At 39.4% G+C, this 14,869-nt stretch overlaps 1 long non-coding RNA gene across 1 annotated transcript; it reads right to left on the minus strand.

Moving 5' to 3' along the window:
- Window positions 1-485: 485 nt before the first annotated feature.
- On the minus strand, window positions 486-14,447 carry LOC150061520 (uncharacterized). The gene is made up of 3 exons (XR_016535827.1): window positions 14,362-14,447; window positions 1,148-1,244; window positions 486-695 (listed from the first exon to the last, which is right to left on the minus strand). It is a non-coding gene; the product is annotated as an uncharacterized LOC150061520 (long non-coding RNA).
- Window positions 14,448-14,869: the final 422 nt, after the last annotated feature.

The raw sequence follows: 14,869 nt of genomic DNA on the forward strand, positions 1-14,869 counted from the left end.
ATTGTTTCCTTAATTATAAAATTGTAGCACTTTCTGAGACGAGATTTGGGAGTGAAGGACTAAGGAAAAAGTCTTCATGGAGCAGGAATGCCAGCATAAAAGTGGCTACATTTCCAAAGCCTGGCTCAGAGCTCTCCAGAGTCTTGATCATGAAGCCCCAATGATTTCTAGATCTTTAGGGGACAAGGGTGAAGACAGGAATGAGCAAAAGTAAGGCAGTGATTAGAGTCTTACTAGAATACGTGGGAAGCAAGTGTGGGCAGGATGCAGGCTCTGGCAGCCAGCAGACAGGTCGGGGAACAAATTGAAGAATGAGTACTCATGAGCTCACCATCTCTAGCTGTCTCTGTGCACACTGCCAGCATGACTTATAAGTCACCAGAAATGTCTCCCTGGGAGAAATCCAGCGTACATGATGTAGAGATTAACACTTGAATTATGACATGAAGGTGACTCACCTCTTAGGAGATCAGGGAACTGGGCAATCAATGAGGTTCAAGGGGGTAGGGGTGGAGACAAGAGAGAAATCTAATTCTCAAGCAATCTGTCTTCATCTTAGAGTTCCCGAGGTGCCTTTGCCAACCCCCAGATACATGGCTAGTGTCCCATATAAAGTTCCCTTGGTTTTGAATGAACAACACAGACTATCCTGTGCTTCTTCCTCCTCTCTTCAGACTTTCTTTCTTCCTGGTATCCTAAAAATAAGGATGAGCATTTGAGCACTCTTCATGTGGGGTCTACGAGTTCTGATCCCTGGTTTATGACATGAAGGTAATAGATAACTGTCCCAGGGTAGTTTACTATTCCTTGTCAACATCGGAGTCTTGTCAGCTGCTCCCAAGACAAAACTGAAAACAGTCTCAGGCTGTAATGAGAAGCTCTACTATGGGAAAGCACCTCAACTTAAAGCCATCCTTGAAGATCTGAGTGGCCACCTCATAAGTCTGAGACTTCTAGAATCAATCGATGTTCTGTGCAGTCAGTTTACTTATGTTGAAGATCTTTAAAGTTCACCTAAGATGAACTTGATGTGAGGTTTTTGTCTAAAGTTCCTCTTTTCCTTAAACCTATTAGAAAAGAGTGAATCCTTTGAGTTCTACTCTCTAAGGCCACAATGAAGAATTCTCCCCTCCTTTTCCCAACTTACCTGACATTCTCCATCCTCTCACTCCCTCAACATAGCCTGTGGCTATGTCCTCAGGAACATCTTGAATTTCTCTTTGTTTAGTCTTCCCTCCAGGTAGCTGAAGAAGATAATTATCTATGTTGTGACATTTCACAGTCATTAAAATATCATTTTCTTGAAGTATTCCTTATACCAGTGGCTAGGATTTTTCATACCTTACTAGAAAAGATGTGTTGCAATGGATAGCATGTATCCAGGAATTCTCCATTAGATAGAAATACCTGGCCAAACATAAACTCAATGACTTGTGGTTTGAATCCCAATGTAATTCATCTCCTTTATCCAAAATACAGTGAGCCCAGATCCTAGAGCCTAGTATATAAATATCAACAATTCTGTATGTTAAATAAACAGCATAATGGTGGAAATAATGGGATATGAGTTAATGTTAGCACTTAGTATGAATGCTCTGTGGACACTCAAACACATTTCAGCAACCAGTCATGGTGCAAATACCATGTTTCAGTCTTAAGACAGTAGCTGGAAATTCTCAGAGCACTGTAACTTGGTCTTTCCCTGTATTATGCTTTTAGTTTAGAAGGCAGATGAATCAATACACTGATGCTAATCATCAATACAAGACTATGCACAGGTTCAATGGCCCCAAGAGTCATGTAATCTAGCATCTGATGTGGTGTGGACAAAGGAAATGAACCTGATCTAGAAAATTAAGTGGGACAGACTAGGTGAAGAACACAAATGAAGGGGAAGTATCAAATCTAGAAGGAACTACTTGGTCAAAAATATGGCATCTGGATATTGAGGTCCATGTGAGTAAATATAATCAGTTAATGGTTTCCAGTTATAGATAATGAGGCAGAGAAATATGCAGAAGTTAAATCATAGAATACCTTTTATATTAAATTAATAACCTTGGAATAAATACTTCAGGCAACCAACCAAAAAAGAGAGATTTAAGTGTGTGAGTCACATAGTCATCTTAATTATGGATTCTGTTGGGAGCAGTGTGGCTGGTGGATCAGAAACAAAGACAGAGCTGGCATGATGGTGCGTGCCTATAATCCCAGTACACAGGAGGTGAACATTGGGCTCACAACAAGTCCAAGCAAAAATTTGTTGAGGCATCATCTTAACAAACAAGCTAGATATGATTTATGCTTATAATCCTAGATATCAGAAGGCACTAGTAAGAGGACTGAGGTCAAGGCCTGGGAAAAAGCAAACGCAGGACCTTATCTGAAAAAAATAACCCCAACAAAACAGGGCTATGGGACATGGCTCAAATGGTAAAACATTTGTTTACAAATACAAGCTTCTGAATTCAGACTCTAATGAGAGAGAGAGAGAGAGAGAGAGAGAGAGAGAGAGAGAGAGAGAGACAGACAGACAGACAGACAGACAGACAGACAGACAGACAGACAGACAGACACAGAGGAAAATTAGCAATCCTTCTTACCCATGGTTTAACTAGAATACTGACTGAATTATTGTATTCCTTGAAAGAAATTATGGCTGCCTGATTTGTTTGGGGTCTCTGACAAGACTTTGACATCATTTGCAGAGTCTTTTGCATTTTCAAATATCTTGGGTATGAATGAGTACCACAGAAGGGCATGTTTAGCAGGCTGCCACAAATCTCTCTCTGGCATTACCCTAATAAAAGTATGTGTCAAAAAATTGAATGAATCATTATTAAACCTTTAGGTGACACAAAATTGAATTCAGTGGCCAATGTATGATAGAACAAAACGAAAAATATCCTGAAATCCTGGAATAATGGCCAAACCAATTAGGTTGGGAAAAGGGCAGATTTCAGACATGCAACATGTTCCTGCATTTTCACAAAGCAAAAATAAAAACTCTGGTATATGGCTACTAAAAAAAAGACCAACAAATTAGTAAGCCAGGGAGGCCACCTGTAAAGGTAGAATAGCCAATGACTATCACTTATTTGTAAAATGTATAGTCAACTTTACATCTATGAAAGAAACAGAAAAAGCATTGCTTGTGCAGATGCAGTGCAGCACTGTAGGACTTCATATGATCCACCCCTAGATTCATTGCTTGGTGTATTTGTGGCAAGAACTAGGGCAAGACAGAAACATTGTGCCTCCACCAAACAGAAGGAATAAGCAAACCTGGTGGAGTCAGGATAATGAATAATCACGGCTCAGGAAACTTTAGAACATCGTGATACAGTGTACAGGAAGGAGATGACCATGAGAAGTGGTTGGAGAGACAGAGAGGCGCCCATAGGAACCTGCAGAGAAGTTTGAGCAACTGAGATGTGGTGAAGAACACAGGGGTTGATGGTCCTTTCCTCTCAGGCTTCATTGCCTAAGGATCCAAGTGGAAGCAGATCACAAAGCCCCTGTCAGGTGGATCTCAGCAACTCCAAGAGTTGCCTGTTGGATGCAGGAATTTGCTTCCAAACAGACCTTGAGGCTGAGATGCTCTGAGGACTTGGACATTGTAGGATGCTTTGCCACAGTGATGGGGTTATAGGCAGCTATGAGAGGGAGTTGTAGAGAAGAAGAGGATCTAATGTGGGCCCATTGAAAAGTTTAATCAGATAGAGCTTGGGCAGGCAGGACTCAGTGATGAGAAACCCCATGCTCATTGGAAAAAAAAAAAGTCCCATTGTCTGAGGATCATAGCAAAAAGCAGCAGTGAGCCCATGGTAGGCTATGCTTAGCACGGAAAAGCTCTGATGGCAGCAGGGGCTTGGTGCTAGGCAGAGCTAAGATCACAGGATCTAAGGATCCCACACTATCTATCCCCCACCTTCCTTCTTCCCATAGGGTCATAAACTGTAGAGTGGGCCTAAAAGACCAAATCTGCACGCAGGACCTGAGTTCCTCCCTTTTCTACCACTAGTATAGCACTCAGTGCTCTATTTGTTTCTCTCCACATTATTCAATACATTTTCCCACCATCCCTAAGGTTAAATACATACTGCCCTTGGGCACACAAACTTGAGGCTTGCAAAAAGTGGAAATCTTCCTAGCCCTTCAAAATGAGCTTCTAAAGTAAAAGCAAAAAACTAAACAACTTCCCTTTGCCCACGCTACCTTCAATTTATATATAACAACAACCCATATGAAGAAACTACAAGAGATCCCATCTAACTTTCCTCTATCTTGGTGCTGCTAGGAATAAGCCTTGTGGCTTTAAGCATGCCCACAAAAGTTTGGCTTCGGAGATATTCATTAGGTTACTATGTAATTTTACTTAAACACTGCAACCAAAAGACCATAGGTGATTTAAACTTCCAACAAAAGACTTAGCCTCATAGCACAAGAAATATGAAAAATAAGCCAATAGGACATTTCCAAAGTAATGGTGCTCCATGATAACAGATACCAAGGATAGTGAAGAAAAACAAAACCAAATAAGTCAAAAGTACAATTATGAGAACAATCACTGAACTACAGAGGCCATGTATAAACATCTGAATGAATTCCATGAGAATACAAATAAACAACTGAATGAAATAACAAAGAAAGAGGAATAATACATATAAAACAATCCTGAGAAACATCAAGCTGAAATTCTGAAAATGAAAAGCTCGGTAAGTCCAATAAAACACCTAATTGACAGCCTCTCCAGTAAATGGACGCAAATGGGAGACAGAATGTCGGGGCTCAGAGCCAACACGGATGTATTTGAAGAGTCAAATGAAGAAAAAGAAAGAAAAAAAATTACAAATGGAACATACAAGACCACTGGGACAGTATTAAAACACCAAACCTAACAATGATGGGAATAGGAGAAGATGCAAGTTAAAGGGATAGAAAGCATCCTCTATGAAATGATAAGGAAAAGTTACAGATTCTGAGAAGATGAAAGTCATATGGATGACATTTGGGACAAACAACAGAAAAGAACAGAAAAGAACCAGTCAAAGACATATACACAGTTGAAAGATAAAATACTTAGAAGAAAGAAGGAAAAATGAAAGCCTCAAGAGAGAAACACCAAATCAAATACAGCAGTATAATAGATTACTCATCAAAAACTTTAAAATAAGGGGCATAAAAAGGGAAGGAGGGTGATAAAGTATAACAGAGAGTGTGAATTTGATTAAATAACATCATGTACATGTATGGAAATAGCACAATGAAATCTGTTGTACAATTAGTGCACATTAATTACAGAAATCCCCAAACGAGTTAGGTTGATTGATCAGATAAATGTTTAGCCCTAATTCTAGCTTTTTAAAAAATGTTAGTTGTGTAAGTACAAGATTTGGGATAACTGTCTTAATAGCAGAAATAATTTATTCTTCAAACACCTTCCGAGGACCCACTGTGTGATTAGCTCTGAAATCCTTTTATTCACTTAAATCACTATACTTTGTACATTTTATTCAAGCTAAGTCTGCTTACTTTCTTTTACATTAAGCATTTCTAGTAAAGAATTATATTTCACATTTTTTGATATAGGGTAGCCAAGGCTAGCCTCAAACTTATGAACCTCCTACCTTTTCCTCTTGAGTATTGGGATTACAGAGATATGCCACAGCACATACAAGGTAATAATTACTTTTTCTCCAGTTCCAGGGTTTGAACACAGGGCCTTCCACTTGCTAGGGAGGTGCTCTACAACTGAGCAAGTGCTGTACCATTGAGCCAGCTCTCAGTCTTTTTTTTTTTTTTTTTTTACTTTTCCTTGGAGTCATGGGGCTTAAACTCAGGGCCTGAGCACTGTCCCTGAGCTTTTTTGCTCAATACTAGTGTTCTACCACTTTGAGCCACAGCTCTACTTTCAGTTTTCTGGTGGTTAGTTGGAGATAAAAGTCTCACAAAATTTCCTACTTCCACTGTTTTCGAGCTGTGATCCTCAGATCTCAGCCTCTTGAGAAGCTAGGATTACAAGTGTGGACCACTGGTGCCTGATGTTTTTTTGTACATATATGTATATATATTGTATATATATACATATATGTTATATTTAACCATTTCTCAACTTACTGCTCAATCACAATAATCTAAATGAAAAAAATTACAAAAGTGATAAACATAAATAATGAATCCTCTTTTAGAAGTTAAATAATGAAATTTAAGGATAACAAAATTTAAGGGAAAAGAAAAGAAACCATGTGTGATTTAAATGATTGAAATTTTTGATACGTAAAATGTTTGCAAGTGTACAAAAGAAGCCCCTTTTAAGTCTAGAAAAATAGTTTAGGCATTCTTCTTTTAAGATACATGTTGTCTTTAAATAGGGCTTTTAGAGCTAAGGGTTATTCTTTTTATTTTATTGTAAGGGTGATGTATTGAGAGGTTACAGTTACATTTATAAGGTAATGAGTACATTACTTCTTTTTTTAATTTTTTTTGTTTTGATTTGCTTTTCTTTCTTTGCCAGGGATGTCGAGCATTTCTTCATGTGTCTATAGGCCATTCTTATTTCTTCTTCAGAGAAGACTCTCTTTAAGTCTTTGGCCCATCTTTTAATGGGATGGTTGTTTCTTTAGAGATTTGTTTTGGAGTGGTTCAATTTTTTGAGCTGTTGATATATTTTAGATATGAGGCCTTTGTCCATTGTATGGGTAGTGAAGATCTTCTCCCTCTCTGTAGGCTTTCTAGTTAATTTGCTAGCTAGGTCCTTTGCCATACAGAAGCTCTGCAGTTTAATGCAGTCCCACTTATCCAGACTTTCTCTGATTTGTTGTTTCTTGGTCCTTATTAAGAGAGTTTCAACTTGTGCCAAGGAGATTTAGTATATCTCCTATTCCTTCTTGTAAAGTTTTCAGTGCATTTGCTGTAAGGTCTTTGATCCATTTGGAGTTAATCCTGCTGCAGGGTGACAAAGAAGGATCCAACTTTAGTTTTCTTCAGGTGCTTAACCAGTTGTGCCAGCACCACTTGTTGAAGAGGCTGTCTTTCTTCCATTATATTTTTTTGCTCCCTTATCAAAGATTAGGTGGCCATAGGTCTGTGGGTTAATATCTGGGTCCTCAGTTCTATTCTCTCATATTTCCTAGATTTAGTTTGACTCATTTTCTGTTCTTTGTCTATAACAACTAGATTATCTTCAACCCTGGAAATTCTCTCTTTTGCATTGTCTAACCTGTTATTCATACTTTCTACTTTATTCTTCATCTCCCTTCCTTCTAATTGCTCTTTGTTTTTTTTCTTTTGCCAGTCCTGGGCTTGGGCTCAGGGCTTGAGCACTGTCCTTGGACTTTCTCAAGGCCAGCACTCTACCACTTGAGCCTCAGCACCACTTCCAGCTTTTTGCTATGTATGTGGGGTACCGAGGAACTGAACCCAGGTCTTCGTGTATGTTAGGCAAGCACTCTACCTCTAGGCCAAACTCCCGGTCCTCTAATTGCTCATTTTTGATGCCTTGTATCTCTTGTTTTAGAACATGTATGGACTTCTTTAACTCCTTGATTTCCATTTGAGTGGTTAGCTCAGCAGCTTTACTTTCTTTGGACATTTGTTGGAGTTCGGTCAGCTTTTTGTTTGTGGATTCTATGAATTCATCCTTTTTCTTTGTAAATCCTTTATTATGGCTTCATTTGTGGCTTCCTCTCATTCACGTATCACCTTGTCTATGGTTTCATCTCATTTAGATGAGATTCTGTATGTTTTCAAACTCTTCATTAATCATGTTTATCAATTGCATTTGTATAGTATTTAGAGGACTCTCCTCTGGTTTTGCCATTGACTGCTCCATTGCCTGTTTATATTGGGTGGGAGATGCTATTACTTGATTCACCATTTTTCTTGAGTTTTTTGTTCTGCCCATTTGAAAATGGGAGCAAGATTAATACTGGACAAGATTACAATTTTTTAGATATAACCAACGTAGACTTCTTTAGCTGGCCAGACAATAGATGTTCATAATATTAGATGGGTATTATCACTCTCTCTCTTTTTGTGCACTGACAGACAAATCTAATACCACCACCAATCACTGTTTTATGACAAAAAAATTAACCCCTTGATCCAATCTCTATTATATTTAAGTCCCTCTGGACCTACAGTATAATGGAACACCTAGATATACAGTATTACTCAACAACCATGAACTGTAGATCCATGCATTATAAAAGGTGAAGGATGAACAGAGAACCAGAGATAGAAAAATAGAATGAAAGACAAGAGGGGAGGTAAGAAAAGAGTAATGTAGGAGTGTAAGATTAATATAGTAATGAAGAAAAAGGATAACTGACTTAAGGTGATAGAAAATTAAAATAGTTGAGTACAAAATTTAGAAAAAATAAGATTAAACTTATGAAAATAAGAAGAGTAATAAGAAGAATATATAGAGAAAAGAGGGAAGTATATATAGGAGAGTTCAATGATAAAAATTTTTTAAATTAAAAATAAAAAAAGAAAAAGAAAAATGAGAAAAAAGGTGGGGCGAGATCCCACACAATTGTGAGTTCTTAGACAAGAAATACTAGGGTTAAGAACCAACAGATTAAAAAGTAGGTGACTGTATCAATATAAACATCACTTGTATCCAGTCTGTACCCAGTGCTGTCACTATGTTTCTAGGAACGACCACAATGACAGAAGGAAAGTGGGGGTGGGGGTGGGAGGAAAGAATCATAACATTTAAAAAAAAGATGGAGGTAAAAATGGCAAAAAAAAACAACACATAAAAATAAGAATGAAAAAGGAGGGACAGGATAGGAAATTTGTGTCTCCACTAAATTTGGGATCCAAACCCTTCAAAAAGTCTTTTTCTCTTGCAATTTGGCTTTATAGTTTTTCTGATCAGTTTGCTTGATTGGGCATTAAAAAAAAAACCCAAAAAACAAAAAACAGTGGAGTCACGAGCGGCTTTGTTTACCAGGACTGCGGCCCTGCCCAGGGTGAGGAACTTCTGCTAACACCGGGGGTGGACATCTGGCTCAGCTGCCTCTGGAAATCCTTTGCCCTTTTGAATGATGGCGCTGCCAGCACCACTTCTCAGGCTCCAGTCTTTGCCAGCAGTCAAGGTGGCGCTGCTCTCAGCTGGTGGAGGAGAGGATTCCTTCCCAATGCCATTCCTGAGCAGAAGTGGAAACTTCTCCTCAGAGGTACTCACAAATATCTGGATTTTCTGGTTCTGTGAAGCAGGCAGGTCCATGCCACAGCCAGGTGATGGCTCTGGGCTCGCGCAGGCTCTGTCTGCTCTGTCTGGAGCCGGCGGGTCTGCGCTGCCCAGAAGTGCTGTCTGCTCAGGTTCAGGAAGGAGGCTTTGTCTCCGCGATGGCTCCAAGCAGCTGGCTCCGCTCCACGCTGTCTTCTTGCGCCAGTTTTCTGCCTTTTCCCTCTCTGACTGAGATCTCTGTGGTGCTAAAGCTTACTTAGGCTTGATCTTACGAAGCTAGAACTGGTATCTTGGATAGAGCTCAGAAAGACTCACACTAAACTGCTGCCATCTTCCGCCGATCCTCCTGTCAGAGTGCTAGTGAATTTCTAAACTAATATTTGCACACAAATCCACTGGTTCCAAGATTGATTCTCTTTGCTCAATACCATACTGACTTCACATTTGCATAAAATCCAATAATGTGCTCTGGTATTAAGCCATACAAACAGGTTCTCTCCTAAATTATACTACTGAACCTTAGGAACAAAAATAGCATGATACTGGCACAGAAACAGACCAGAAGACCAAGGAAAAGACTAAAGTCCCAGAACAAATCTATGCACCTACAGCCATCTGATTTTTGAAAAAGGAGCCAGAAATGGACATTGGAGAAAAGATACTCTAACAAATGGTGCTGGGAAAACTGGACACCTTCGTGCAAAAGAATGAACCTATATTTCTCTCTCTCACCTTGTTCTAATAGCATTCAAAGAGGATCAATGATCTGAATGAAAGGACTGAAACTTTGAAAGTACTGCAGGAAAGAATAAGGAAAACACAAGAGCTTATTGACATAGGCAGTAACTTCCTGAATAGAACTTCAATAGCTCATCACATAGGAGTGAGGATTGACAAATGGGATTGCATCAAAGTAAAAAACTTTTGCACAGCGGAGGCTGTAAACACTAAGCTGAAAAAACAGCCTACAAAATGAAAGAAAATCTTTGCCTGTTATGTATCTGACAAGGTATTAATAAGTAAAATGCTCAAGTAGTAATAAGTAGAGCTAAAAAAAGCTCTCATAGAACCCATATCCCAATTAATAAATGGGCCAATGAACTGACAGTGTCTTCTTAAAAGAAGTACAGATGGCTAACTAATACATGAAGAAAGGCTTGACATCCTGACCATAAAAGAAATGCAAGTCAAAATGGCCTTGAAATGTATATCACACCAGTCAGAATGGCCATCATCAAGAACACAAATGACACAAGTTTTAGTGAAGATGTAGGGGGAGAAAAAAGAAATCCTTATACATAGCCAGGCACAGTGGCTCATGCCTGTAATCCTAGCTACTCAGCAAGCTGAGATCTGAGGACTGTGGTCCAAAGCCAGTCCAGGGACAAAAGTCCATGAGACTCATCTCCAACTGACGGCCAGAAAGCTGGAAGTGGCTCAACATAGTAGAGTTGTAGCCTTGAGCTAAAGGGCTCAGGGACAATGCCCAAACTCAGCATTCAAGCCCCATGACTGATAAAATGATAAAAATAAAAACAAAAAAACCACACAAAACCAATTGATTCTGTGTAAGTACTGAGTTCAGTGGAAACTTTCACTTAGTTATCTGTACTTTTATGTCCATCTAGGATTGAGGGACTAGATGGAACGACAGTGTCCTGGGAAACTGCAAATCGCCAGCCAGTGCCACAAAACTTGCTCAGTTCCCTGAAGACCATACTCTCAGCTGAATTGCTGTTCTTGCTGCTAACCTGACATAGTCAGCTTAAGTAGCACTCTTATGAAGGTTCTTGTAAAGCTTCACCAGTGATCCTTCCCATGTCTGGAGAGTTCTCTGTAAACACCCATTCCTACTTCCCTGCTTCCAGTCATTGTCTATTTCTCTATCCTGTTGGTTGTAAGCATCTTGAATCATGGGAAGACGACTGCTCATCCCCACAGGTACATTTCCTGTGTTCTAGACTTGGGACTTGAGAGTGCTTCAGAACCATATTGTGAATTGATGCATAAATATGTGAAAACTGGAGTCCAAGGGTATATTTTTACAATTCTGAGAAAACCAGTCTAAAATTCATGCAAAGAAGAGAAATAGACAACAATTCTTGATAACATGAAGGTTTGTTTCACAGTTTACCTGAAGCTCACCTGTATCTTTGAACTCTTGGCAAGGTTAGGCTTGAAGAATTCATCTAAATGACTATTGACCTCCAAAAACAGTCACATTGAACTTAACACAAAATCAGTGGCTCACTTCAGTTAACCAAAACAGTTAGAGCCTGAGCTAAGGAAGTAGCTCAATGGCAGAGTATTTACCTAGCATGTGTGAAATAGTGGATAGGTAGAGTCTCAGTATAGAAAAAAAGTAATTTTCTAAATACAAGTCCATGTTAAAAACAAGTAACCTCCTTGTCCATTAGAGAGATAATGTTGCCTCTCATTGCTCATAATTTCTCATAGGGACCCCAGGGAGAGTGATGGGTTGTCCAGAGCAGTAACTTGCCCATGAGCCATGTTTTAGACACTGTGCTCTTTCTCTGACTCACTCTCTGATCCTTCACCATGCTCTGAGGGTCACCTCCCAGTGAACTCTTTGTAGATTCTTCTCCTAAATATTTCTCAGGGATAAGAATGATGTTAAGGCTGGGCAATAGTTAGAGAGAGGCACAGAAACAGAACAAGGAACAGACTAGAATCCTGGAATGAATCCATGCACCTACAATCATCTGATTTTTGAAAAAGGAGCCAGAAATAGACATTGGAGAAAAGATTGCTTTTAACATATGGTGCTAAAAAAACAGGATAACTTCATGCAGAAGAATGAACCTAAACTCCTCCCTCTCTCACCTTGTACTAATATCAGTTCAAAGAGGGTCAGTGATCCAAATGAAAGGACTAAAACTTTGAAAGCACTACAGGAAAGAATAAGGAAAACACAAGAACATACTGACTTAGGCAGTAACTTACTGAATAGAACTTCAGTAGCTCAGCAAACTGTTAGCCAGCTCACATCTGCAATCTAATTACTCAGGAGGATGAGATCTAAATATCATAGGATCATGGTTCAAAGCCATTCCAGGAAGAAAAATATGTGAGAACTTTTTATCTTCAAGTAACTATAAAAAGAGCCAAATGTGGAGTTGTGGGCTCAAGTAGTAGGGTACTAGTCTTGAATAAAAAGCTAAGGGATGGTGCTTAGGCTTGAGTTCAAGCCCCAGTAGTAGCACATGCACGCGTGCGTGCACACACACACACACACACACACACACAAGGAATGAAAAAAATAAAGATATATCCAATAAAACACTAATCAATTCCCCTCTAATCTCTTTTCCCAGACCACCAAACAAACAGCCAGTCATAGCTGGCTGCCTAAGGACTTCAAGAATCTCTAAATATGTAAATATGTTTTGTTAAGTCATTATGCTTGTAAGAAATAAGAAATTAATTAGCATTAACATGTTGAATTACTTAGATGTCAGTAGTTAATATGGCTAATTGACATTTAATATGTCTTGCTATCTAATTTACTATGAATTACATTAAATGCTAATTATGTAGTTTTTTTACAGTTATTATATGTTGATGTGCATTTAATAGCTGATTATTTGGGTGATTGTTCTAAATAGTAAACAAGTTACCTGTTGATACTCATTTAAGCATATTCAGATCATACTCTTATGCATAATAAATTTAGTAATTAATATAACTTAGAACATTGAAAACAGTCAAGTGCCTCATGTGGCTCATGCCTATAATCCTAACTATTCAGGAGGCTGAGATTTGAGGATTGTGGGCTAGCTTAGCACTGGCAGAATGATTTACAGACTCTTATCTCCAACTAGCAAGCAAAAAGTCCAAAGTGGAGATATGGCTCACCAGGAGAGCAAAAAAGCTAAGAGCCAGCATTCAGGCTTTGGGTTCGTGTCCCAGTACTGATGCACATATGCTTGTATACACACACACAAACACACACAGCATTTAAAAAAAGAAAAAAGAACCAGGGGTCGGGAGTTTAGCCTAGTGTAGAGTGTTTGCCTAGCATGCACAAAGACCTGGGTTCGATTCCTCAGTACCACATATATAGAAAAAATCCAGAAGTGGTGCTGTGGCTCAAGTAGTAGAGATCTAGCCATGAGAAAGTCCAAGAACAGTGCCCAGTTCCTGAGGTCAAGGCCCAGAACTGGCAAAAAAAAAGCCCAAAACAATAGTTTGAAAGCCACAGTTCCTTAATTAACTTGCTGGATTTTGCAAGGGTTTATCTGTCATCAACATCAGTAACATAATACTATATTATCTGTTCCATTTAGTTATTTAAATTTCATTAATAGGGTAGTAACACATTTGTTTGGCCATATTGGGATATTTTGTCAATTCTGAGAAGAATGTATTTGAAGGTATATGAATTATGCTGTGTGAATAATTGGTGAAGTTGAAAATGTTTAACTAGACATTCTAAGGAAAACAAGGATGATCAAAATTTTTCTCTTTGCATATATGTTAAGGAGGTGGAAGATAAATTAGTTTCCTTTTTTAGCTTATTCTCTCATTTGGGAGAACTTGGGTCATAAGTTTGAAGTTAGAGAGAACAAGTTTCAGACCCAGTCAGAGCCCTGCCAGAGCAGATAGAATGAGTTGTCTCCGAATAATGAGCTTCCTGTCAGTGGAAGCATTCAAGCATGGGCTTAGAAATCACTTGTGCAGAAGGGACCTGAGCTTCGGGTGGGTAGCTGCGAGAAATGGTCTTCACAATGCCTCAGAAGGCAAAGATTCTATGATTCCCATGATAAATTGTTTGCTTGATCCATCTCACTCGCCCACATTCTAAAGTATACTTTCAAATTTAGGAAAAGAATCAGGTTTCATGCACCTATATTCCTATATACTTAGGAAGCTGAGATCTGCCAGCCTGGACAGACAAAACCAAGAGCCTCTTATCTCCAATTAACCAGCAAAAAAGCTAAAAAGTGAAGTTTTGGCCCAAGTGATAGAGTGACAACCTTGAGTGAAAAAGCTAAGAGACAGCACTCAGTCCCTGAGTTAAAGCGCCACTTACTCACCCACTACCCACCACCCTAACAGGAAAAGCCCCACTGATGTGTGCAAGTACTTGGTGTTCCATTTTGATTGGTGGTCTGGCCTGATAGTGACCACTGTCTTACCTCAGTAGTGGCCCAAGGTTGCCTGGCTTCTGCTGGCTCTGCTGGACTTCAGCTTTCCTTCAGGTGTCCTCCAACAGCCCACACTCTGAGGGGTATTCCAAAGGGATCAGCTGAGCTGCTAGAGTCATTTATCTCTGGCAGGACAGAACTTTAGAAAGGGCAGGTGCCTAGCTGGCAAATAAACTTAATGAAGTTTGTAATAGACTGCGGAAATATCAGCCACATGATCAAAGCAGGAATAAGCCACAAGAAACTATTAATTAAGACTCTCCCACTATCTCCTCTTCCCATTTTCTTCTTCACTATTGTAATTGTTTCAAACCTTTCAAGACTCAAAGCCTTTTCTTTCCCTTATTTTACAGTGTGTATGTGTGTGTGTGTGGGGGGGGGGGGAGTCAGGTGCTATGTCCCCAGGGTGCCTGAATGCAAGCCTTGTCCTCTGCTAGTCACACAACACCCTGTGCTGAGTGGCGGCTTCCCCAGGCCCCAGCACAGAGTTCTGCCCTAA

This window comes from Megascapheus bottae, chromosome 6 (genome assembly GCF_031878675.1).
Source record: "Megascapheus bottae isolate mThoBot1 chromosome 6, mThoBot2.hap1, whole genome shotgun sequence".
In the NCBI taxonomy this organism is placed as follows: domain Eukaryota; kingdom Metazoa; phylum Chordata; class Mammalia; order Rodentia; family Geomyidae; genus Megascapheus; species Megascapheus bottae.